This window comes from Camellia sinensis, chromosome 15, assembly GCF_055761805.1.
Source record: "Camellia sinensis isolate YWXY chromosome 15, ASM5576180v1, whole genome shotgun sequence".
Taxonomy (NCBI): domain Eukaryota; kingdom Viridiplantae; phylum Streptophyta; class Magnoliopsida; order Ericales; family Theaceae; genus Camellia; species Camellia sinensis.
This window is the reverse complement of record NC_138975.1, coordinates 124,716,923-124,742,320: the sequence shown is the minus strand read 5'-3', so window position 1 is coordinate 124,742,320 and position 25,398 is coordinate 124,716,923. Positions and strand designations below refer to the sequence as shown.

Below are 25,398 nucleotides of genomic sequence, written 5' to 3'. Positions count from 1 at the left end.
AGAGACGGTGCAAGCCGCGTGCACGAGCAGTGGACGAGTGAGGCCAGAACCAGCAGTGATGTCGCAGCGGAGTTGGTGACCACACATGACGCGTTGAAAGGGCGACGTGTGTGGTTGGCACTGGAGCAAGCAACGGTGTCGGTGCTGGTCAGTTGAGGAAGGCAATGGCAGTAGGACCACGGAAGAGTCTGGTGTTGGCTTGACAACGTTGTCACGACACCGATGGTAGCCGAGGCTATAGCCGCTGATGGTGTGCAAAATGACGCTGGACAGATGAAGCAGGAGCTTGGTCGAAATTGGGACAGGCTGATGGCTAGGTTGCGACTCTAGGACAAGTCAGTGACAGGTCTGTGGCGTCTGTAACAGTCGGAGCTGGGTCTTCAGTGACGACGGCGGCGACGGGGCTGGAAGTTGCGATGGAGGTCTGTGCAAATGGCAGCGGTGCTGGTTTGTTGAAGAAGAAGGATGGCCTCTCGATCTAGAGAGAGAGTAGGCTGAGAAGTGAGTGTGGCGGCTGTGCAAAAAGTTGGTTAGCTACAGAATAGGGTTTTGCCCTTTCCTTAAATAGAAAAAAAGGGAGCTTTATCCTTTGAATATGCTGTTAGAATATTCTAAATATGTGTATGCCGTGTTTGCCAAAAAAAAAAAAAAAAAAAAAAAAAACGCATGTGAGCCTTGCATTCTATTTATTAAGAATATAAAAAAATGCTTTATTATTCTTTGGTTAGAATAAAAAAAAATATAATATATATATATTTTTCTCAGATGTTATAAAAGTATATTTCAGTAAAAAAAAATTTATTTTTTGCTTGTCAATTTTATCCGTAATTTACAGTGCGTCATCAACTTTATCCATAGGCTCTGTCGTCACAACATATATTTTTTTTTGGGGGAACGTGATGCGAAGCAGGGCTGAAGAAATGACAATATGTGTGCCCGAAAATTTTTAAAAATTTCTCATACACGCAGGAGGCAAATGTAAGAGGGGCTAATTTGAGTCCGCTAAATTAGTTAGGCCCAATAGCCCGAGATTGGTGGGCCCGAATTTATCGCAAGTCCAAGATTGGTGGGCCCGGATTAATCACCATCAAAACGGGCCGAATCGCTCTAGGCCTCGAAACGGTTCGGATCCATGAACTTAGAGACTTACTCGGACTCGGACTCGAAAGGGTTTGGATCAACGAACCTAGAGATCTGAAGCACTTGGCTTCGAACGAATTCAAACACAATCTAGAAGCCACTCCGTTAATGAGTCCCAGAACACTTCTGGACTCGGAGCTTTCCGGGATCTACGTACCAGAACCATGGGCGTAATGGAGTCCGAACAAAGGACCCGATCCCGAGGACGGTGAGTGGAGATAAATTCACTCTTCGGTTAAACTAGCCTATACTCGGGTCGAGGTGGCACGATCTAGGGGGTCCCTGAGACTCGGCAATATTTGCTGCAAGACGTCCTCTGGGACTACCCCTGACCCTTTGGGATGATTGGGGATCATTGGTTAGGTGTGGCTAAGAAGAAGGGTTCGCCGAGAGGTTGATCTCCTCTTCGGGGTTTTCCTCATCCTCGGAGATGTCTCATCCTCGGAGAGGTCACCTTATCGGACAAGGTGGTTAGAGAGAATATTCCCCATGTGCCTTTCACATGGGCTCCATCCTACATTATGAGGTGCCTATAAATAGCACCCACCCATAGCTTTACAAGAAAGGGATTTTGGAGATTTTTAACTCTTGAGAAAGAACTAATTTCCCATCTCCATTATCAACCTTGAGAGTGAAAGTGGGATATCCACGGGAGAGCCTTGCCATTATTCTCTCTCTAGACATTTTGCCTTCTTCTTCACCCAATCTCTTATCTCTATCATCTACTTTACTCTTGTGTTCTTGAGTTGAGACTATTGAAGAATCTAAGCCTCTCATCATCTTCTAGAGAATTCGAAGTTGTTCTTCAAGGATCTTTGAAGATTTTTGAATTTTCCAACTCCTTTCTTGAACCCTTTCATACAGGTGATAATTACATTATGGAGTAATTGATTATTCATTTGTTATTCCAAGACATTAAGTTGTTTAACAATTATAGGAACAACAATTTCCTTCAAATTATGGATAATGATACTTGTACCCAAACTTATTGAATAATCATATTTCATGATTTATCACTCCCATTGATTTCACCATTCTAATTAAGGGCTGGTTTAGCAAGTGTGAAAAAAGCCAAAAAGTCAAAAAATTACTAAAAATGTTAAAAAGTTACAACTATTCACCAAAAAAAATATAAAAAAATTAATATACAAATATTAAATACAAATCAACTTTTTCTTCCATCGATGTACTGACGTTAGGCCAGCTTCAGACGGTTGGAAAAAAAAATTGCATGTGTACATTCACTAAGTTGGATGGTAAAGTTGGGCCCGTGGGGGCCTACCATGGGTCCCGTTTTGATAATCCGAACCGTTCAAGATGTAGAACTCGTTTAGTACTATATGTCTGTAAAAAATCACGTCTATTGGATTTTGCTAACTACATGATCAAATCAGTTTTGTATAAAAATTAGATGGTGTCATAGTTAATAGTTGACAAAAAAAAAAACTAACACGATTAGATAGCTATCTATATCCAATCAACGTGATTTTTTTACAAGCATATAGTACTCAACGAGTTCTACATATTGAACGGTTCCGATTAGAAAAACGGGACCCATGGTGGGGCCTCACAGGCCGAACAACACCGTCCAATCAAAGCCCGAAAAGGAGGCAATTTTTCCCCATGTATTCACCTAGCTGACTGACTGTCAATCCATACGGTGTACTACACTATCTTCTCTTACACACTTATTTATACACTTTTTAATACACATTTTTTTCATAAAAAGTCAAAAAGTTAACCTAAACATTCATATTTTTTTCCTCAACTTTTTAGTCCAAAAAGACAAAAAGTGCACTTATTTAAGACACCCCAAACAACCCCTAAATTTGATATTATTGGTTTATGCAATTCTTGTACTATGGCCAAGATAGTAAAACTAGTACCCTTTGAATTTTCAAGATAATCAACAAAATAACCATTGATTATTCTGAAATCCAATTTCTTTTCATGTGGATCAATAATTCTAATTTTCGTAGACAACCCCAAACATGCAGGTATCTTAAGTTCAGTTTCCTTCCTGTTCACAGTTCAGAATGAATGTTTGGAACTGCCTTACTAAGAACCCGATTTTATATGAAAACAATAGATCAACGACATACATCCACAATGTTATGGGTGTTTAGAAATTATTTAACATACTCTTAGTCATATTCATTAGAGTACAATAATATTTCTCAGCTACATCATTCTGCTGAGGCATTCACAAATATTATGTCTTTCATAGAGTTTAACAAATAGACTTGTGCTTTACATTATCCTTGTGATTTTCACATTTTTTTGTTCAATTGCCTTTCTTTCTTGATAATGTATATCTCAATGATATCAATTTACTAGAGATCTTTTATGCAATAAATAAACAAAATCATGAAGTGAAAATTCGTCTATAAAAATGATAAAATAATTTTATATACCAAACATGAAGTGTCAAAAAGGTACATTAATGTCTATTTGGGTAATATGAAAAAGCCATGTATATCTTGTGGCACTTTACATAATGTGATTGAATTGCTTTTCCTTAATGCAACTCATACTCCCACTAAAAGCAATACAATTTAAGTTCAAAACAATCTCATCTTTATTAGTTTTTATAACTTTAAAAAAAAAAAAAAGTACAATCTTTTATGCCACAAGTTTGAAGAGTTTTCATTTATCAAGCTATATTTAGGACCAACATAATGATGCAAGATAAATTAAATTTTTAATAAATCATTAAATTTTAATTTATACAAACCATCATAAATAATACCAAAATCAACAAAAAGGTATTATCAATAAATTAAACTTTTATTCTAAATTTTTGAAAATAACCATCAAGGTTGATTAAGTTTGGACAAATCAATAAATAATTTTCAAAATTAGAATGAACATAAATTTTTGAAATAGAGTCTAAATAATGATCAATTTCCAAAGATAAACAATAAGTCCCAATAATTTCAATTGAGATTTTAACATAATCGGTTTGAAAATAATCTTGCATCGAATTAAAAAAATGAATAGTCATTTTCTTTCTTATGACATTAAAAATTTTGAACAGACTCATTTTCTTTAGGTGGCTATTTATTTATGTCCTTTTATAAGGATTCTCCCTTTCTTTTTGGCTCCTTAAATTACAAGATCAATAAATGATATCTCAATTATTTAAGTTTTGTCTCTTCTTAAATAAACATACTAGTTAGCATAAATGACCCATACTGAAGAGATAAATAATTCAAAATAAATTGCATGAAAACAAACTCATTCACAAATATTCTTAAATTCTTTAATTAAACAGTCAAGTTAGGCAATTCAATGACATGCTAATACATCTCATGCATACCATCGAATTTTATGATGGTAAATGTAACCACAAGTGTCCCAGCAAAACACTTATTAGCAGTTCAGAAACGTTCTTTCACATTATTTAGCATTATCAATTTAAGGAAGTTAAAACTAAATATTTGCTATAATCATTCGCATAAAAATATAAACTTTATTTGTTCGATCCTTTTATACTTTGTGAAAAATCTTTTCTTTCTAGTATACTACTTGAATCATAATAGTAGTAAATTTCTCAAATAGTAAACTAAATTTTATTGCTTTTAGTGAGAGTATGAGTTGCATTAAGGAAAAGTAATTCAATCACATTATGTAAAATGCCACAAGATATACATGGCTTCTTCATATTACCCAAATAGACATTAATGTACTTTTTGACACTTCATGTTTGGTAAATAAAAATTTTGAATCGAGACAATCATAATTGTAATCAAAATTAATTGATATTTACTTAATTGGAAAATCATAATGTTTTGAAATATGAGCTCTGATACCACATGTAAATAATTTTATGGTGCCATGCATATAACAACATTCATAATCCAAAATCGTGAACTATCATGATATTCACAAATAATAATATAATGCGAAAAATAAATAACATACCCGAATCACCCTTCGAGTGACCCAAAATTGATTGAACATAAACCTAATAATAATATTAGTGAAAAACAGTTTCTCTTTCTTGACCCTCTTTAGAATATATTGAATTCATAATCATTGATGGATAGTCTGAATGTCCTTTCATAGGTAGAGAGAGGAGCAGTTTCCTTTTTTCAACAATGATTCCACTTTTTCATCAAAATAGGATACTTGGAAAACACTCTTCTTTATTTACCAATTAATTGTAACAAAAATATGGAATCATAATCTTGCCAAATCTCTAATTCATATTACCATATCATGTGGGTCAACATAATGACTAAATAATTAATTTAGCTTTACAGAGGCCACATGTTTTAGCTGTTGATGACAGTTTGGTTGATAGAAAACTCATTGAAAGGCTGCTCACAAATTCTGCATGCAAAGGTATTTCTTTTTTCACTTGTGATTGTTTTTCTTTGCTCATTTTTTTTCTTTTTTTTATTTTTTTATTTTTTATGATTGATCCAATTTTTAATCATAAAAGAAATAAAATTTGACAGCATCTATTTTATTTGTTTTATAATGGGATGGTCTTTTTTGTCTGGAAAGTGATTTGACTTTGTGGCTATTTTTAATTTGATGCTAAAAAGTTCGTTTGGATTTGATTTTTTAATTTTTTTTGACTTTTACGAAAAAAAATGAAATGATTATATTTGGATATGATATTTTATCTTATTAATTTTTTTAATTTTTTAATTTATTTTTGACTAAATTAACTCCCAATCTGGGGGGGGGGGAAATGAGGGCTAAGGCTTATAAACAATAATTTTCCTTCAAACCCAATAGATCAAACTGGGCTCAAGCTTATAACTTTAGAGAAATAAAAAAGGATTTGCTTATTGACCCTTCATTTGGGTGATGAGTTGGCTTTTTGACTTTTAAAATTTTTAATTATTTTAATGAGATCGTTTTTTGACTGTTTAATTTTTTAGTTATTTTAATAAAAATTCTCGTTTGGGATGAATTTTTTAATTTTTTTGAGAAAAAAAAGAAAATGATTATGGTTTGGATATAACATTTTGTTTTATTAACTTTCTAACTTATTTTTTCTTTTTGTGACTAAAATAGCTCTAACCTCACATGCCAAAAGCCTTAAAAGGTTTGGTCTTCGGTTTTCAATTTTTGGAAATAATTTAAAAAAAATTTAATTCATATTTTTATATTTGTAATGACTTTTTAAAATATTTTAATTAATTTTTTTTAAAATTTTTTAGATTTACTTAATCTTAATATACTTAAAAAGTAAAACAATTTGTATAAATTTTTTTTTAAAAATTCATTGAATATAATAAAATATAAAAATGTATTAAATTTTCGTATTTTTTTTAATGTTTTTTTATATCTAGTGAATTTTTTTAAAAAAAATTCACAAATATTATATATGTTAAGTGTACTTTGATTAGGTATATAAAAAAAATAAAAAAATTGCATTAAAATATTAAAAAAATTTACTAAAAAAAAAACACAAAAAACAAAATAGAGACTTAATTTTCTGGAACCAAACATGATGAAATCTTCTGCTATTGCAATATATCTTTCAATCCATAAATAACTTTATGAGGAGCTAGTGGACTCAATCACTCACCTTTCACTCTTCAATTTTAGTTTTCTGTTAATTTTAATCCATGCTAAGTCAATTCCCTGGTTACATTTCAGTGTATAGTTGTTGTGGATTTTAATAGCTTTGTTTGACTTTGATATAGAACATGGTCATGATTGTAATGCAGTGACTACAATAGAGAATGGGCAAAGGGCCTTGGAATTTCTGGGCCTAGGAGACGGACAACACTCCATCAACAATAGTGTAAGTATTTCTTCATAACCTACTACAATATACGTATGTCTAGTAAACTACCTTAACATCTAATTATATTCAACAGTATTAAGAGAGAAAATGCATCATTGGAGGATATAAAATCTCGAATCTCAAGTCCAAAAAATTATCGATTGTCATGAATCATAATGTCATAAATGAATTTAACACCACTCATGTGGAGGTCTACATAGCTATCACATAAAAACATGGCATTTGATTAATTTGTAGCATTGTCACAATAAATAGTTACTCCAACTCTCTCTCCCCCACACGATGCGCCAAGATAATTAATTAGAACTTTGCACATCATGTGTGATGAGAAGAGTGTTTTTAAGACTCAGATACATGAAAAATCAAGGCAGAACACATTCATTTCAAGTACTTCTTTTTGGAAAACATCCCACTTGTGGAAAATGATTTAAGGCAAATGAACTCTGTGTTCTTGCACTATAATTTTCTATAGTGTACACTAGAAATTAATTTTCAACATAACATGTCTCTTGGAGAAGATGTTGAGTGTATCTGACATTGACAATTTTTGCAGGACTCCAAAGTAAATTGGATAATTATCAATTATTGTATGCCTGGAATGTCAGGGTATGGGTTGCTTAAAAAAGTCAAGGTAATATAATAATATAACCCCTTTTAAACATTCACCAATTAATCAACAACTCACATTGATTAAGCATCTGTGAGTATGTTACAATGCTTAGAACCTATGATTTGCCAAGTAAAAATCTTTTTTTATTTTTTTTCTTGGATGACAAGAATCATCAGACTTGAAAGAGATACCAGCAGTGATAGTGTCATCTGGGAATGTCTCGACTCGAATCAAGAAGTAATCACTCACTCTTACACTCATCCTATTTTAGCACACTTATTAGTTATTAATTTTAATTTGTCCTTTTCTATAAGTTGCCTGTGTATTAATTCACTTCAATTTTGTTGACATGAATAGATGCTTGGAAGAAGGAGCTCAGGAGTTCATGCTAAAACCTCTCTAACAATCAGATGTGAAGAAGTTGAGATGTCACATGATGAAATTCAAGGGAGGCTATGCATGGGAAGGTAAATGAAGCACACCATAACAGAGAGGAAGAGATGTCACATTCTGGTAGCATTTCTTTTCAAGAGGCTTTGGAGATAGAGGGATGAAGTTCTTTATGAATGTGCAATTTTTGAGAGTTCATGGAATTTGATGTGAGCATATGCATTTTTTATTTTTATTTTTAGTTTTTTATGCCTGGTTGGTTCTTTTTTGTTTTTGTTATGAATGCTAGTGATCTTGATGATAACTTTGTTGGTTTGGGGTTGGCCTAGACTGTTGCACATTTTGTTTTGCATTTGTACAAGTAGGGAATTCGATAGAAAGCATGGGATGTATGATTCAAGTGGGTTCTTTGATCTCTTCCTAATCATGGGTGGGTTTGGTTTACTTGATCTCCTCCTAGATTGATCACAATCAAATTGGATCAAAATGAATGATGTATTAAAATTAATATGAATGTAATAGTTAGATTAACATTTGCAATGACAATGTTGATTGAATAAAATGATATGTTGTCCTTGAAGCAACCAACTCTTTCTTCTTTCTTTTAAACAGGCAACAAACCATATATTGGCAAAGTGTATCCATTCAACTGGAAATTGTGTATTCATTTAACTGACAATTGAACTCTAACATTAACAAATGACAAATACAATAATCCATTTGGAATGAAAATATTAACTTCATTTATTAGCATTACCAAGACAAATACTTTTCAGCAACTTATTTATTGGCCAAACAAGAGAATAACAAAATTGATCAGTGCCAAAACTTAATCAAACAAATTTCAGTATGATCTTGTTTAACAACTAAGACAATAAAATTACATCCATGAATATCATTCAACACCAAAAAAGGAAACAAAACGGCATTGTCTTGTTCTAAATCAAATGGCATCCCCAGTTTCTACTTTCAACCATAATTGTCTAACTCATCAACAACATTGTTTTGTTCCACTAGTTGTAGCATACCATAAAAAACAATAAGTAATAACAATCATATAAAAAAGTAGAAATACTTATACAACATATATAATCTCATCTTTCATCCATTGATGGGTGTCAATCTAATAGATTATCTTTGGGTTCATTGACTTAACTTTCCTTTGGCGTTGTTCTATCAAGAAAGAATTTCTTCACTTTCTGTAGAGATAAAAGACATGAAATGTGATGAGAAGCAAGCTATTACGCACATGAGTATAAAATATGCCCAATACGATGTTTTAGAAATCCAATGATACAAGAATCAAACTGATGTTAAAACACAAAATTAGCATTGACTTTCAGATAGTTAGATCTTTATCCGATACATGAGGAAATTATTTATGTCCTAGAGTCATTGATTCATCAACTTCCACAGCAAGCTTAAGCATACTATGCAAGGTTCTTTGGAGGGAAACAATAAGCAAAAGAGTCATGCAATTGAATTTACCAATATAAGTAAAATGAACAAAGGAAGCATTAAGTAGTGACAACAGATTTTATGGTATAATAGAGTGATGAATTGCAATTGAAGAGATGAAAAGGAAAAAAAGAAAAAAAAAGAAAAAAGAAAAAAAGAAAAAATAAATAAACACAACCAAATCACAATAAAATTTATTTGCTGTTGACTATTGAATATAGGGACAATCGGCACAAAATCCTGGTTACCAGCATTTCCATAAAGCAAGATATGTTTCCAATACAAATTGCTGAACTTAGGGAACTTGAAAACTCTCCCTTAAGTTGCACAAACAAAAGCCCAATAAATCCACAATAAAAGCCCCCTTTCTTCTTCTTTTTATGTTTCAAAAAAAAGTTTTTTTTAATTTGCCTCTGGAGATTGGAAGAGGCCTCTAGGCGAGGAGAGACGGCGGTGAGGCGAGAGAAGGCGGTGAGAGACGAACTGAGAGGGCGATGTAGACAGCATCAATGTGTTGCACCTGCTGAGTATGGCTGCCATTGCCAAGGAAAATTTCATGGTCATCATCAGAATTTTCTTTCCAATTCAAAATTTAAATTTGTATGCTACTATATATGAAAGGAATTCATTAAAATCTAATTATTTTTTATTTTTTAAAAAGTCTATTGGTTAACTCTAATTTAATCATAACAATTAAACTCTAATTATTCCATAAATTATGAGTTTTAAAAATAAATATATTTTTCCATTTCAAAATTTAAAATTTTGTGTCTTAAATATGATAAACAATTCAATAGAATTTAAAATCTATAAAAATATTTCACATGGTCACGTAATTTATGCTACAACTAATATATAAATCTTTTTCAAAATTTTTAATAGCATTCTTTCAAAATTCAATATAGTAAGCTTTCAAAATTACATTTAAAAAAATCAAAATTATTTTTATTTTTATTTATTTCCAAACCCACATACTAAATTTCTTGATTAATTTTTATTTATTGTTAAAAAAATTTTAAAAAAATTCTATTGGGTTACACTTTTGCAACAATAAAAATATAACTATCTAATGATTAATGAAATTTAAAAGGAAAGTATTCTAACCCATTTCGAAATTCAAAAGTGTGCCATCTACCCATTAAAATAAAAAATAAAAAATAAAAAAAATTCTAATTTCTCATCATTTATGACTTTTAAAAGGAAATAACATTAAATCAATTTTAAAATTGTGTATCACAAATTATGAGAAGCAATGCATATCTCCCATTTTTTTTTTGATCAACAAAAGCCAACTTTATTGAAGAAGAAAGTAAGGCATACAAACTTACAACAATAAAGAGAGAAGAGCATGAAGCAGAAGGCCCTAAATTGGTGAGGAACCAATAGAGGGAACAGAGAGGATAGAAAAAAGAAAGAAAGCAAGACACTAACAAACTTACAACACTTCATCCAGCACCTACCATCATACCAGCAGCAACGGAGAACCAACCTACCAGCAGCATACTACCTGCTTGAAGCCTGGATACGCTCACCCTTGCTTGCAGGCCACCAAGTCTGAACTGCAACAGACCTTCTAAACAGAACAAACCGACAAGCCAAACCACCAGAAGGCCACCAGTGGAGCAGACCTGCTAAACAGAACAAACCAACAAGCCAAACAGAACAAACCAACAAGCCAAACCACCAGAAGACCACCAGAGGAGCACAATGCGCAGAACTGAACAGAACAAACCAACAAACCAAACCATCAGATCACATTCCACACAAACAGAACCTACAAACCAGTCCCTCTAACATATACTAGCCATTTCCCAGCCGGATCTCCTGAATGTTACAGATAATCTGCTGCATTGAGTAACAGCAGTCTTGAGTGTAAAGTTTGGCCCACAACGCGATCCTTGTCTTGATTAATTCACACAGCTCCTCCAAGTGCATTTGACTTTCACAGAAGACTTTCTCATTCCTGAATTTCCATAACGACCACAAAACCGCAAATGGTATAATTTGCCAGATCACATTCAGATTATGCCTCCACTTGAAGCCCCTCCACCAATTAAGAATCCCTTCCACTGTTTGTGGAATTACCCAAGTCAATCCCCACCACTGCATCAGATGACACCAAATTCTCCAAGCAAACGGGCACCATATAAGAAGATGAAATACAGATTCAAGCCCTTCATGACAAAACACACACATGGCAGATGCTTCCGGCTCCAACACACCTATCCTCTGTAGAAAACTAGCTGTTTTTAGTCTCCCCTTCCAAGCTAGCCAGACGAGAAATTGAGCCTTTGGGGGAGAAAATTTATTCCAGATTAACTTTGTTACCAGTACTCGAGCTGAGGGCAAAGCCAAAGAATACAGAGATGAGACCGAAAACTCAGCAGAAGGAGATGCCAACCACCCAAGACGATCCTCCCTATCCGATAGGCCAACCAAATTCTGCTCCAAGAAGGTACTCAACCTTGTAAGCTCATCATTCTCCCAACCCAATAACCTTCTTCTAAACTTGAAAATCCACCTGGGTGAGGCTTCATTCCTATGAGACACCACTCTCAAAGACACCTCCTTTTCAGTTGAGAGACTATACAGCCTAGGGAACTCATTCTTAACACAGCAAGCCCCCATCCAGTAGTCAGTCCAAAACTGAATTCTAATCCCATTTCCCACCACCACCCGACTGTTGTCCAGGAAAACAGTCAAAAGCTGTGGGTTAGATTGACCTATATTAATAATGCCACTCCAGATTTTTGAGTAGGAACCAGAGAAGGAAGTACTAGGCAACCAATTTCCACCCACTGACCCATACCTGCTACACAAAACTCTTTTCCACAAAGTAGTTGATTCAGCTCCAAACCTCCACCACCATTTAATCAACAAGCACTCGTTAGCCATCTTGACTCTTCTAATACCCAACCCCCCATTTTCTTTACTTTTGGTTGCTTCCAGCCAGCTGACCAGGTGGACTTTTCTCCTCAAATCAGACCCTCCCCAGAGAAAATTAGCTTGAATCCTTTCTATAGCCTTAGCCACCGATGCAGGGATCTTGAAAATAGATAAATAATAGGTAGGCAGACTAGATAGCACAGATTTTATAAGTACCAACCTCCCACCAAAAGATAGGAATCGTCTCCTCCAAGAAGCTAATCTAACTCTGCATTTTTCGATGACTGGTTTCCATGTTTTCCTTAACCTGGGACTAGCCCCCAAAGGCAGACCAAGATACATCATCGGAAGCTTCTGGCTTGCACAGTTAAGTCTAAAGGCAAACTCCTTCACCTCTTGATCAGACACCCCAATTCCACAAAGGGAACTCTTATGAAAATTAATCTTCAACCCTGAAACCAGTTCAAAACACCGCAGAATTCGTTTAATTACCATGACCTCCGTCAAATTGGCTTCACAGAATATTATTGTATCATCTGCAAATTGGAGATGAGAAACTACCACTCTATCTTTGCCCACTACAGCTCCCTTAACCAACCCCAATGATGTGGCTCGATCCATTAGCATATTGAGACCTTCAGCTACCAAATTAAAAAGGAACGGAGACAACGGATCACCTTGCCTAAGACCTCTTTCAGGAGTGAACTCAGCCGTAGGGGAGCCATTCACTAGTACAGACACTCTGGCCGATGATAAACACTCCTTGATCCACCCTCTCCACCTAGCCCCGAACCCAAAATTTTCCATCATAGATGCGAGACACTCCCAACTGACAGAGTCAAATGCCTTTTGAAAATCCAGCTTGAGGATCAACCCTTTTCTCCGGCTCCTCTTCCACCAATCAACCACCTCATTCGCAATGAGTACACCATCGAAAATGTTTCTACCTCCCAAGAACGCTGATTGAACCTCTCCAACCACCTTAGGCATCACCTTCTTGATTCTATTAGACAAAACCTTGGCCACAATCTTGTACAGAGACCCAATAAGACTAATCGGTCTAAAATCTGATAAACTGGAAGGGCATTCAATTTTTGGGATCAAAGTGATAAAAGAATTATTCACACCAGCCCCCAATTTCCCATTATCATAAAATTCTTTGAAAAATTGAAGGACATCAGACTTCAAACAATCCCAACACTTCTGAAAGAACATCAGGTTAAACCCATCAGGACCGGGAGACTTATTCCCATCACAGTTCCTAATAGCACTCCACACCTCATCCTCAGAAAAATCTGCTTCCAGAATTCCAGCCACTTGATCCTGACCAATAGATTTAAATTGACCCATCAACTTTGGCCTATTCCTCCAATTTTCAGAAAACAATCCTTTAAAGTGCTTTAACACCTCCTGCTTCACCAAGATGGGATCCTCAAAGAGTGCCCCTTCCACTGTAATTGAATTCAACAAATTTCGGTTCTGTCTAGAGGATGCAATGATATGAAAATACCTTGTATTCTTATCCCCCTTCAAGCTCCAGTCTAGTCTAGATTTCTGAAGCCAAAGCCACTCATCCCTCTTCCTAAGAGACCACACCTCCTTTTTGACCTCCCTTCGTCTGACACTCTCAGCCTCTGACAAGTCTCTAGCCTCAGCCACCAGATCAAGCTCATGGAGCTCCGCCTCTGCTTTTTTGAGGGAGTAGGAAACATTGCTGAACACTTCTTCATTCCACTTTTTCAATTCCAACTTAAGATGTCTAAGTTTTGAAGCGATGACAAACCCCGCCCATCCAGAGACATTTGATGCCTCCCACATTTGTCTGACCACATCTAGAAATTTAGGATGTAACAACCAAGCATTCAAGAACCTAAACGGCTTTGGCCCCCAATCCCTTTCGTCCTCCATCAATACCAATGGACAATGGTCAGACACGCCCCTTGGAAGGCCCCGAAGCTTAAAATTGAACCTACTCAACCACTCAGGTGCTAGGAGAGTTCTGTCAATTCTACTCCAACTACCCCCATCTTCTGAATTACTCCAAGTGAATTGCCTACCATGCATTGGGACATCATACAAGGCTAACCCTTCAATAAATTCATTAAACTCTACCATCCCTCTGTCCCTTCTTAGACACCCTTTTCTGTCCCCTATATTTCTAATTTCATTAAAATCCCCTCCTACACACCAAGGTTCTGGAAATCCTAGATTGAGACTAGTAATAACTTTCCACACTTGCCTCCTATCAGCTGCAGCATTTGGCGCATAGACATTAACCAAAACACACCTAAAATTTGGAAGTAATGTACCTGACAGTAAGAGGAACCTTCTTGATCCACAACACTGAGATAATGAGAATACTGAAGGCTTCCATACGCACAGCAGCCCACCAGCCGAACCATCCGCATCAACATACATATATTCCAATTCATCGACATGCCAAATCGATCGAACCAAATCATCTGACATACCTTCTTTCTTGGTTTCTTGAAAAAAGGCAAAATCAATGCATATCTCCCATAAATTTTTTCTCTTGCACTTATTGGATTCAAGTCAAATTACAGTCGGTATTCATCAAGTGTTGTAATTGTTTGTGATTGGTGTAATTGTGAAGAATTCAATCGATAAATTTATTCACTGTAAGTTTATGTTTTTTTTTTTTATAAAGATCAATTTCTAATCTTTAGTCTCCCGCATCCTTATTTCTATTATGCATCTAACAATTATGTTAATTTCTAAAAATTTATTGCATACTTATTTTTTCTAAGTGTATTTTTATAAAATAAATCTCCAATTTCTTCAGTCATGGTTCAATAGTTTAAAATCTATATTTATCAAGCGCATAAATATGGATAACAGAGACTATTGAGAAAATGTGCATATTTATTCGCAATATAACCAGTAACAAATTTTCATTATAAGTTTCTTCTTGTTCTGGAGGATACATATGATTGTAATATTACTCATGCGTTTATATTTTGTAATTTCTATGATTTCATATTTCAAAATTTCTATAATAGTTTTTTAATTTTCAGATTTTATAGTTGGTGCATTTTTTCTTGAATAATGTTATACTTATTATATTTTATTGTGTGACTAAGTTTATTTGGTTGTAATTTTAAATTATAATTTATTTGATATTTTTATAGCTTATTTGGCTAAAAAAATAGAGGTTTTTTAAACTACAATTTGTGACCTTTTTTTTTTAAAAAAAAAAAAAACTTATTTGAAATCCTTGAATATATATGAACATAAAGGCCTCATATATTTCGACTTAGTAATAACTTTTGAGGCATTATGAATATTTACACAATAAAAATGTTATATAGATTATCAAAAGCTACACCGCATCTAATAAATTTACAACTTATTTTAAGTTAATAATTTAAAATTTTACTTACAATTTATAACCATTATATGGGTAATGCCAAACATTAAACAAAGTTTAAGAAATACAGGTGCATTTAGGTTAGAGCTTAAGTTACATAAGCTTAATAATGACCGTGAACATGGTATACTATCATGTGGATAGTTTTTCTAAATAAATATTTGTCAAAATTTTGAATGAGATTTTGTTTAAAAAATAGGTTGATGATTAGATTTAGAGCATATTTGATCAAACTTAATTATTAATTTTTTAATACTAAAAGTTTTAGGCCTCGTTTGGCAACAGGCCGGTTTAGACAAAAAGTCAAAAAGTTACTAAAAAAGTCAAAAAGTCAACAACCCATACCAAAAAGTCAAATATTATTTTTTTCTCTCTACTTTTTGCACATCTTTTCGTAAAAAGCTAAAAAGTTATCTCAAACATACTAATTTTTTTTAGCTCATATTTTAGTCAAATAGCCAAAAAGTTACTAAATTAGCATGTTCCCAAACGAGGCCTTAATAAAGTATAAATTTTTTAAATTACATAAATTTATTCATAAATATTAAATGTAAAAAATGCTTAGAGTTTTAAAAATATTAAATTTGCAAATGCTAGAAACACTATTTGATTACATACATAATTTTTTTAAAAATAAAAATAGTTTATTAATAACGTCATTTCATACATATTTATAATATATCACGTCCATTTTCCATTTTTTATTTTTTATTTTTTATTTTTTATTTTTATTTTTTATTTTTTTAGAGTTTGTGATTAACTCTGAAGAATTTATAAAATTCTTATTTGAATTGTGGATTGTTCATAAATCTATTAACAAATGAGAAAAAAAAATTATAAATCCACATATAGTATATACATTACATTTTATTTGAACCATGCTAACTATAGGTCAAGTAGTCATTCTAGCTCAAGCGACCCATTGTATAAATATCGAGCTTTAGGTATTAGCTATCAAAATGGTCTAACACATTTTCAATCAAATACACATAAAAAATTTAGGCCTATGAGGTAGAGTTAAGTTGTTTTATATACATATTTAGTTTAATTTATTTATTTATAACAAAATTTGAATTGAATTCTCAATAAATTGATTTACATGAGTGTGCACAGCTTTATACAAGATGGTTAGAGTTTGTTATAACAAACTCTAACTTCCTCTAAACAAACTCTAACTTTTTCACTCTTACTTATAACTAACTTTTAGTTACATGAGTGAAGGTATATCTCTTATTGACTAACTGTCTTCATTTGGGTTGATGGCTTAATGAAACACAAGTTGTTCTTTACTGAAGAGTCACTGAAGCACTGAAGCAGAGTCACTGAAGCAGTGAGCTTATCATCCCCCGGCAAACTGATGGGACGAGGGAGGACCAGCAGTTTGTCCTTAAGATAATGAAACCGAGAAGAAGTTAAGGGTTTGGTAAAAATGTCAGCTATTTGGTCGGAAGTGGGAATATAAGAGAGAGCTATTTGTTTAGAGGCAACACGTTCCCGAATAAAATGACAATCGACTTCGATGTGTTTAGAGCGAGAATGGAACACAGGGTTAGAAGCAAGAGCCATTGCAGAAAGGTTGTCACACCAGAGAACTGGAGAAGAGGTGCAGGAAATGGACAAGTCTTTGAGAAGCTGTTGTAACCAAACTAGTTCAGCAGTTGCATTAGCCATGGACCTGTACTCAACTTCAGTAGATGATCTAGAGACTGTGGGTTGCTTCATTGCAGACCAAGAGATTAAATTGGGACCCAAGAATACACAGAAACCAGAGGTAGATCGTCTATTAGAGGAATCACCAGCCCAATTTGAATCAGAAAATGCATGAAGGGTAAAGGGACCAGGACTGAAACTGAGACCATGATGAAGTGTACCCTTAACATATCTGAGGAGCCTTTTAACCATGGCAAAGTGAGCTTGAATAGGAGCTTGCATATGTTGACAAGCTTGGTTAACTGCCAAAGCTAAATCAGGCCGAGTAATGGTCAAATATTGGAGAGCCCCCACCAAACTTCGATAAAAAGAAGGATTAGAATAGGCAAATGATCTGAAGGAGAGATAGAGGAGTGAATAGCTAAAGGTGTAGAACAAGGCTTACACTCAGTCATACCAGCTCTGTGAAGTAAATCAGTAGCATACTTCTGCTGAAAGAAAAAATAGCCATGGGCATGAGAATGAACGGAAATGCCCAGAAAGTAAGAAATATCACCGAGTTCTTTCATGGAAAAAACAGTGTGCATCTGATGAAGTAAAGATTGGATCAACAGAGAGGCGCTTCCAGTTAACAAAATATCATCTACATAGATAAGTAAAATAGTAATGTGATGAGCAGTTTTGCGAACAAACAAAGAAGAATCTGAGGGACTAAGATGAAAGCCTTGACCAAGCAAGAAAGAGGAAAAAGTGGAATACCAAGCTCTAGGACCTTGTTTAGGACCATAGAGGGCCTTCTGAAGTTTACAAACATGGTGGGGAAAGGCAGAGTCAATAAAACCTTGAGGTTGAACCATGTAGACTTCCTCTTTTAAATGACCATGTAAAAATGCATTAGAAATGTCCAACTATTTAAGGGGCCAATTTTGCTGAAGGGCCAAACATAGCAAAATACGGATAGTTGGTTGTTTGGCAACAGGACTGAAAGTGTCTTGGAAATCCACACCCTCTTGTTGAAGATATCCCTTTGCAACTAGCCGAGCTTTATAGCGAGCTATGGTGCCATCAGAATTCTTTTTAATGCGAAAGACCCACTTACAACCAATAGCAGTTTTGTGAGAAGGAAGAGAGACCAAACTCCATGTGCCTTGTTTTTGGAGTGCTTGAAATTCTTCATTCATGGTAGCAGTCCAAAGAGGAGACTGCAAGGCTTGAGAGACAGTTGATGGTTCAGTGAAAGTAAGATCAGTAAAAGGAGCATGGGTGAGATGACAGACTTTGGATCGAGTGACCATTGGATGAGTGTTAAGTGTAGGAACTACAGCAGAAGAAACTGGTAAATCAATGTGAATAGAGGAAATAGGAATAGATGATGAAGTGGGAGGAAGAGGATGGATATAATGAGAAGAAGCAGCAGAAGTGGAAGAGGGAGTAGGAGATGTAGAAGTAACTAATGGACAAGGTTTAGCTGGAACAGGTTGTGGTAGAGAAGATGGGGAGACAACAGCAGTAACAGAATGAGGCAGAGAAGGTGGTAAGACAGCAGCTGGAACAGGTTGAGGCAGAGAAGATTGTGATGCAGCAGCAGTAACAGAGTGAGCTACAGAAGTAGGCCTAGAAGCAGATGAGGCAGAGAAGTTAGAAGCAGAAACAAAGGAGGGAACTGAAATAGGCCAGAAAAATGACTGCACAGCAGATAAAGAAGAGGAAACAGACTGGTCAAGAGAGAAAGGAAAACAAGTCTCATTGAAAAGAACATGTCAAGAAAGAAATACCTTGCCTGAAAGAGGATCTAAACATCTATACCCCTTAGTAGTAGGATGATACCCTATAAAAACACAAGGAGCAGACCTAGGTTCTAACTTGTTAGAAGCATAAGGCTTAAGCCAGGGAAAGCATTGGCAGCCAAATACTTTAAGAATCATAGTCTGGAATGGTGTGAAAAAGAAGTTGAAAAGGAGATTTGTGATTAAGAGACAGACTAGGCATACGATTTATAAGAAAGACAGCAGTGGCTAAGGCTTCAAACCAATACTTAAGAGGAAGAGAAGACTGGTAAAGTAAAGCAATTGCAGTCTCAGTGATATGTTGGTGCTTCCTTTCAGCAATCCCATTTTGTTCTAGTGTGTAGGGACAAGTGAGATGGTGAACAATGCCATGATCAGCCAAATATTGAGTCATTTTGTGATTGACAAACTCTGTCCCATTATCAGTTCTTAAAAATTTTAGAAATGTGGAGAATTGGTTTTCAGCATAAGCTTTAAACACTAAAAAGGTAGGAAACACCTCACTTTTAGCATGAAGGGGATAAATCCAAGAAAACCTTGTAAAATCATCAACAAACAACAAGTAGTACTTATAACCAGAAACAAAAGCAGTAAATGGACCCCAAACATCACTATGAACAAGTGAAAATGGTTGGTTAACAGTAGAACTAGATAGTTTGAAAGGAAGTCTGTGAATTTTAGCAACACTACATGGTGTACGAGCAAACTTAGTACAATCCTTATTCTTAAACCTAGTAGACAAATGAGGAGTAATATGATGAAACTTCAAAGGTGAAGGATGACCAAGCCTTTGATGCCAGATAGACAAGGAAGTCTGTGATGAAGTGTGAGCAAGATTAGCCTAAAACAACTGGGAAGGAGATGATGCAAATTGATAAAGGCCATTCACATTAGGGCCTTTGTGTAGGACCTGATTCGTATGCTTGTCCTGAACAATAAAAGAGTTAGCATCGAAAGTAACTTTGCAGTCATTATCCTTAGTTAACTGATGAACAGATAAGAGATTGGAAGAAATGGTAGGAACATGCAAAAGATTATTGAGCTGGAAAGAATATTTTGGAGTAGGTAATAATCCCTTACCAACATGCTGAATAGGGACATTCTGACCATTTCCTATAGTCACTTGATCTGGTCCTTGATATGGATGATAGGGATGAAGATTGCTAAGATCATTGGTGATATGACTTGTTGCTGCAAAATCAATATACCAAGGTGTAGAAGATGACTCAGTAGTAAAAGAAGTCTGGTTGGATGAGTTCAGATTGGTTGTAGTAGAATAAGCCTTCAACTGGGAACCTGAATAAGTTGATGAAGAATGAGGTGGCTGATAGGTTGGATCAATGCGAAACCAACAATCAAATGCTGTATGAGTGAAACCTCCATAGATTTGACATCCAGAACCAGAATTAGAATTGTAATTATTGGTGTGTCCTCCAAATCTGCCTCTGTTAGAGCGATTGGATTTACCTCCTCTATATCGTCCACCTCTTGAACCTCTAAAAGAATTGCGGCCTTGGTAACTTTGATTGCCGGACGAATGAGCCCTAGAATACTGAGAATAGGATGGTGAACCTTCAGAACTCTTAGTTGTGGAATAAGCAACTGGAGATTCATGTTGTAGAGCAAGTTTAGCTTTGTTTTCAACATGTATGGCCTCTGAATAGAGAAGAGAACACAAATCTTCCATGGAAATTGATTCTACACGAGCTCGTATAGCAGTTTTGAGAGCATCATACTCTTCAGGTAATCCATTCAAAGTGAGGAGTACCAGATCCTCATCATCAACCATTGAAGCAACAAGACGAAGTTGATTGGAGATCTCTTTGATTTGAGTTAGATATTCCTCCATTGACGAACCTCTTTTTGTAACTGATTGTAACTGATTTTTCAACTGATGAATATGAGAGCGAGAAAGTGAAGTATGTTTCTTCTCTAAAGCACTCCATACCTGAAAACAATGGTGATGATGAAGTACTAAAGGAAACACAGAAGGAGAGAGCGTTGCAGTAATGCAACTCAGAAGATGTACATCTATAGTTTTCCATTGAAGAAATTCTGGATTTGGAACTGTGTTTCCAGAGGAATCAAGAATCTTAGAGACTGGACAAGGTACAAAACCAGTGACAAAATCAAGGAAATCTGTGGCTTGAAGAACATTTTGAAGTTGGCTTTTCCAAATCAAGAAATTTGTAGAATCAAGTCTGACAGTAATCAAGGAGTTGAAATTTGAAACAAGAAGACTAAGATTTGATGGTATAGATTGAGAATTTGATGATGAAGGATGAGAAATAACCATTGTTGGACCTTGCTCGTAAGAGCTTCTATAGCTCTGATACCATAACAAAATTTGAATTGAATTCTCAATAAATTGATTTACAAGAGTGTGCACAGCTTTATACAAGATGGTTAGAGTTTGTTATAACAAACTCTAACTTCCTCTAAACAAAATCTAACTTTCTCACTCTTACTTATAACTAACTTTCAGTTACATGAGTGAAGGTATATCTCTTCTTGACTAACTGTCTTCATTTGGGTTGATGGCTTAATGAAACACAAGTTGTTCTTTACTGAAGAGTCACTGAAGCAGTGAGCTTATCAGTTTAAAATATTAGTTCTAAATTTTCTTTTTAATTTAAAACGATTAAAAAATATACAAAGTCAAAAATTAAAAATGATCTATAGTGGTGATCAAATTAAGAAAATGACTTTAGGGGTTGCAAAATGTTCAATTGGTCTAAGCTCTAAAAAATTAATAAATATAATTAACTAATTAATATTTGGTGAGACTGTTTTAGATGTTATACCTAGCAGGCTAGCAGGATGGAGTGGGTTGAAGATTGGGGTCACTGATACTTTCATTTTTTTTTTCTATTTTTTAATTATTCTTCAATTTTGATTGATTGATTTTACATAATTGATATGAGATGATTGGTAAATTGAAAAATTAAAATTATGAAATTCATCAAGACGAAATATATTTTTATTTTATCATAAATATAATTATTATATGGGAACTAGTTAATGTTAAATAAATTTTCTTTTGTATTATAAAAAGAGTTTTTGTTATAATTTAGTTTCAAAAATAATTTTTAATTATTTATTTTAATCCGTGCATGGCACGGGTATTATGCTAGTCTAGATGTAGGTAAAAAAAAATAAAATTCAATAAATAAAATAACTAAAATATGAAACAATTCACCAAAAACAAATGAAAATGTAAATAAAAACTTGTGTGCATTAATGTTTGGGTTTTCGTTTGTTTTTAGTATTTTGTTTCTTCATATTTTACTCATTTTTTTTAAACTTTTTAGATTCACCTAATCTTGATGTTTCTAAAAACTAAAAAAATAATTAAAATAGGAAAAAAATTTACTAAAGACAAACAAAAATCTGTTTAAAAATAGTTTCTAAAAAAGAAAACAAAATAAATTATTTTTGCAATTATGTGCATGGCAGAACTTGAGAGATTTGAGCTTCACTATCTCTCTGAGTCTTCCAAGAACTTTGTTGTCCCAAATGTGATCATAGTCACATTTCAATACATCCTATAGAGTAAGCACTATATCATCCTATTCCAGTAGATTAAACAATATAAGTGAATCCCACCGAACAGAGTACACAGAGCCTTTCAATTTTCACATTAATTCCTTCCAATGGAGTATCCAATACATTTCTATTTTTTACTTTGCATTCTATGTTTGTTTTTTTCAACATGCTCAATTAATTTCATGTTCATCATATTGTTTGTTATCACTACTCTTGAACATTTCTAAATATTTACTTCTTTCTTGCACTACAACATATAAAGATTTTAAAAGTGAAAATTTTATTACAAAAGATATTTAGGGATCAATTTACATCGTTACGAGAATAGTCGCTAAAAGATCGTTCCAAAAAGTAAAAAATAAGACTTTTAGCGACAAAATTTTGAAAATGTCACTAATAAATTGACTTTTAGGGACAAAATAATTTGTTCTCAAAATAGTTTATTTTTTTATACAAAAAAATTGGTCCCAAAAGGATAATGATTCATCACTAATGTATAATTTTCGTTCCAAAAAATATAATGATACTTTTTGTAACAAAAATATTTAGTGCCAAAAAAATAATTTTATCCCTAAATTTTGATGTCTAAAACTTTAATTTTTTATAGTGTTGTGTATTCAATTCCATGTTACCAACAGTGCATAAAAAAGTAAATAACAACTTTGGTATTATTAAACATCTTGTGGCCAACATTTGGAGGCATCTTGTTTATCTTAAACATTGGAAGCTTGTCTAATCAATTCAACTTTACATTCAATTAATCAACCATAAAATTTAGGGGTTTTCATTATTCAATTAATCATAATACCCATGTATTACCACTTACGGTTTCAAATAAAACATACAACATACCATTCGAGTTCTATTTGAACATTTATGTTACCAACATCTGCATAACAAGGTAACAACTTTGGTATCTTATTTAACATCTTGTGGCCAACATTTTGAAACATTTGTTTATCTTAAACATTTGGAGCTTGTCTAATCCATTCAACTTTTCATTCAATTAATCAACCATAAAATTTAGGGTTTTCATTATTCAATTAATCATAATACCCATTCATTACCACTTGGGGTTTCAAATGAAACATACAATAGGCATACTATTGGAGTTCTATTTACATGAACGAGACACACATTAGCACTTACATTCACAGTAGAAAACCCTACCTTATGTAGCATTTTCTTCCAGAATTCACTCTTGAAAATTAATTTGGAAGAGAAGGGTGTCCAAAATTCTATCTTCACATGTTCAATCTCGCAGTTTATTGAAGTGGGACAATGTTAAGATTGTCACAAATTACTTAGATTGAAAAACCACCATTCTATCTAGTAGAGAATTTTCATTATGCCATAAAAGGCCAAACTTTATTTACTTCTATTTAAATTAAACATGACATTATTGAACAAGCATACACGTATTGTATGATTCGTGCAGATCTTGAAACAACTAAAACCAAAAATACATGTCACAAGTACAATAATTATTAAAACAAACATAGTTAATTATGACGTCAACAATTCATCAGAGATCAATCCAGAACCATTGAACTTTTGCTTCGTGATGTGGTCGATATGCTCTATCATGTTGTTGGTCAAATGATTTTTACTATCTCCAATTTGACCTTTTCGGAAGAAGTTGGAATTTTCGACTGCAACTTCCGTATTAAATTGTTGCACACCACACTTATTAACCTCCAAGTTGCTCAAATTCTCAAAACTACAAAACTTAGCTATTTTTTGCGCCACTTCTTCTTTCTCTTCCTCTATTGTGAAAGGTTGTCCTAGAAATACTGCCAATCTTTTGAGGTAAACCGATGGCTCTCTTTTCAAATCCTCATACCTCAGGAACAATATCTTATCAGGTGATTCTTGACTCGCCTTCCAATATCCTAACACATGATCCCAAAAGGGTCCATAATCTGAAATGCCCTTGCAAAAGAAATCAAATGCTTCATCTAGTGATAGTGGTGGTTGTTCTTTGGGTTTTAGTTTGTTCAAGAAGTACCACATAGAAACAAGCACATCTTTGGGGTCGCGCCAAATGTAAACAAACTTGCAACCAGAAGTTATCACAGATTCAGGTAGCAAAGGGTAAGGAATGTGAGTAGCAAGGAGCCGAGGTGAAGGAATAGCTTCAAGATCACTAATGGGACAGTCACTAAAATTATGTGTATCTAAGCAGGGGAAGCAACCATGGGGACCGGTATTGAGCAAAGGGTGGGAGGAAAAATCATGAAGGGACCTATTCATGGTGGCAAACATGAGGGTGCGAAGCCATGTCGTGCCACACTTTATGAAGGCTGCCAAGAAAATATCAGTGGGACGAGGCTTGAAGTGATTTTGCACCAACATGGCTCCTTTCAAGCCAATATCAGGGTTAAGCCAAAAACCTTGATACTGGAGAACATGTTGGCTCATCCAGCCTCTCCCTTTGGGAAGGGTTTGGAGCATCTCATTGTACTTTTGGTAAGTTTCTTTATACTCTTCTTTTTCATCGTTGGTTTTTGAAATATAGGCTTGTTTAGTGAGAGGGAAAGTTGCCATGGCTAAGAAGGGTTGAGAATGCTCTTGAGTTGTGGATGCGAGTGCACCTCTATATAAAATGGAGTATATGCCACTGTGTGGATCCAATTAACCATAGTACTGAAAAACATATAGATAGGGATTGATAATGATTACGTTTTTTATTTATATTTATAGAAATTTTATAAATTAGTTTTTATTTATTTTTAAAAAATCATAAATTATAAACGCGTTTGGTTTAAATCAA

The 25,398-nt window shown here is 34.2% G+C and overlaps 2 pseudogenes; one reads left to right on the top strand and one right to left on the bottom strand.

The window, feature by feature from the left end:
* Positions 1-222: 222 nt before the first annotated feature.
* LOC145813265 (two-component response regulator ARR17-like) lies at positions 223-8,408 on the top strand (annotated as a pseudogene).
* Positions 8,409-24,131: 15,723 nt separating this feature from the next.
* On the bottom strand, positions 24,132-25,172 carry LOC114258552 (cytosolic sulfotransferase 16 pseudogene; annotated as a pseudogene).
* Positions 25,173-25,398: the final 226 nt, after the last annotated feature.